Source organism: Ursus maritimus, unplaced genomic scaffold (genome assembly GCF_017311325.1).
Source record: "Ursus maritimus isolate PB19 unplaced genomic scaffold, ASM1731132v1 scaffold_6, whole genome shotgun sequence".
Taxonomy (NCBI): domain Eukaryota; kingdom Metazoa; phylum Chordata; class Mammalia; order Carnivora; family Ursidae; genus Ursus; species Ursus maritimus.
Genome location: NW_024426774.1, coordinates 7,443,274 through 7,446,081, shown reverse-complemented (window position 1 = coordinate 7,446,081; position 2,808 = coordinate 7,443,274).

The following is a 2,808-nucleotide window of genomic DNA, read 5'->3' as shown; positions in this document are numbered from 1 at the left end:
ACCCGGGGGGGGGGGGGGGATGACACAGGCCAGAAGGACGGTGCAGAGCCTGGAGGACACGCCTGCACACTGGAGGGTCCTTGAAGAAGACGGCTGGTCACCTGAGCCTGGCATGGGGCAGAGCCAGGACCCCCGCCCAGTCATGGTGCACGAGCAGCGGCCAGGTGAGACCCGCAAGCTCACAGAAGGGCGTTCCTGGGGTGGGAAGCCATCGCCTCCTCCACCCTTATGGGGGGGGAGCTGTCCCCCACCCTTTCCTGGGTCCCTGCTAACCCAGGAAGGAGGGTCTTCCTCCCCCTGGGGGATTAGGGGGGGAGTGCGTCTCCTCCCGGTCCACTGCCGTCCTGCGGGAGGAGGGCCACGCTGACCCTCCAGAGCCGGGACCCCAGCCGGGCTGGTCCCAGGCTGAAGCGCAGGACAGGACGGGACGCTCACTCCGCCCGTGGCCGCGAGGCCCTCCTGCCCAGCATTCCGGTGGCCCCAGTGACCCTCTGAACCTGAGGCCGGGGCCTCATGTCAGATGCGGAGACGAGGTGTTGCAACAACCTTCGAACAGGATGGCCCCGCACGGGAGCGGCACAAAGCAGCGTAAGTACAGGTCTTTCTAGGAACGGATGGAATCTTCTCCAGGACCCACTTGGGGGTCACTTGGCCAGGGAGCGCTGTGCGGGGTCGGATGCTGTCATCCAAGGAGCCAGCCTTTCTCCCCGAGATTTCTCCCCCCCCCCCCAGAAACTACTGCAGCTGGGCCTGAGGGCCAGCCCGGGCAGCGCCGGGAACAGGAGGTGGGAGAGGACAGCGGAGGGGGTGGGGGGGGGGACGGCTGACCGGGCTGAGGAGCACCACAGGAGCACCTAGGAGCCCCCACGTGCCCTAACGGCCACCTCTGACAGGCTCCAGTCACACTTGGGAACCTTATGTGAAAGGCCACATCAGAAAGGACAGGACCAGGCCCACCCACGTGGCAGGTGCCGAAGGGCCCACAGCCAGAGTGATGCCCAGGGCAGAGCCCCAAGGGAAGGGTCCTGGTCTGAGGTCAGAGACGGGGGCGCCACCCAAAGGACCCCAAGACAGCTGGAAGTAGCAGAGGGAGGCAGACTCAGCCTCAGAGAATTCCCGCCAGAGCCACCCCTACCCCGGGTGTGGGGCTGGGTCCCCCTGCACGTGGCCCGCTCTCGGCCGCCTGCTTCCACCCTGGTCCCCCCACGACTTCCCCCACCACCCCCACCTGCTCCCTCCGGGTGACCTTGTTGACCTTCACGAGTCTCGTGGGAAAACAGGGAACAAGACTGTGCGGGTTTCCTAAAGCTGCCGCAGAAAATCACCGTCAGGGGGACTGAAGACAACACTGGTCTGTCCTCTCATGGTTCAGGCGGCAGGTGTCTGCAGCCCACTCCTTTGGAGGCTCTAGGGGAGCCCCTGGCTCTCTCCTCTTCCAGCGTCGGGGCGGGAGGGGGGGCTGTGACCGCGACCTCCACCTTCGCCCGCCTCCGGCCTGTGCCTCTCTGCGTCTCGTGGGGTCGCCAGTCCTGGAGTCGGAGCCCGCCCTCACCAGGAGGATCTCATTGAGACCTTACCTGACCGCAGCCACGAGGACCCTATTTCCAAACACGGGCCGTGCTGGGTTCCCGGCTGACGTGAATTTGCGCTGATCACTGCTGCACACACGACACCTGCCCAGGGTCGTGCGTGCGCCGATGGAAGCGGGCGTGATCGGTACTCGGCAACAACCGGTCACGCCTGCCGCGTCCCCAGCTCCTCGGGGACCCTCCCCTCAGCCCTACTCCCTCGACAGAAGACAAACCTGAGGCACAGGGAATCTGAGGAACCTTCCCAGGGCCTCACGGCTGTGCGGGGAATGGAACCGGACCCGTGGCCTCGAGGAAGGATCCGGCACCTTCACTCTCGCCCAACGGGACGCCTGCCACCGGTGGTCCAAGCAGGCCTCCCTTTCTCTCCTCTGCGCCCCCAGGAAGTGCACGTGTGGACTGGAGGCACCTCTCGTCGGATCCTGGGGGGCTGTGAGCGTGGGGAGGCCCCGGGCGCTCCGAGCTCCAGCACCGAGGCCAGGATGTGTGGCCACAGCTGGAAGGCGTGGCCCCGGGCGCCGGGACAGGACACCGGAGGGCGCACCTGCGTCCCTGGCTCTGCCGCGGCCCTCCTGCATCCTTGGGCTCCCCCGCCGTGTCCTGCAAGGGCCATGTCTAGCGTCAGGCACCACCAGCGGCCTGTCTCACCACAGCCACCAGGAGTAATTAACCATGCACAGCCGGAAAATCCTTAGGCACGGAAGCCACTCACATTGATCTCATTGATTTGTCCGTTGCCAGGCTGCTGTACCACGTATTAGGTTCCACTCCGGCTTCAGAACAGGTGACCGGGGAACCTGGGGCTTTGGGGGAGCAATTTGTGTAAGATAAATACAAGCATGTTTAACGTGGAGAAGCCATTAAACTATAATGACAAAGGAGGAGGAAAGACAGGGGTCTTGGTGGAGGGCTTCTTGGAGAAGAAGCAGGACCAACATTCCTGAGCGAGGTCGCTGTGCGCACAGGCCCCAGGACCCAGCTGCAGCCACAAGCCGGCCCCCGACCCACTGGCCTGGGGCGTTGTCCTCGGCCTGGATTGCTTCCAGTGCCCTGGCCCCACTGCCTTCAAGAAGATGCTTTGAAAAATAACCTCCTAAGGCAGAAAACTGAGAATACACAGACATTCAGAGAATTTCCTATTCCCAGGGACGCCGGCCTGGCTTCTTTCCAACTGAGCAAGGCCTGGCTGTGGGCCGACGAGCACCCCTCCTCGCCCCCC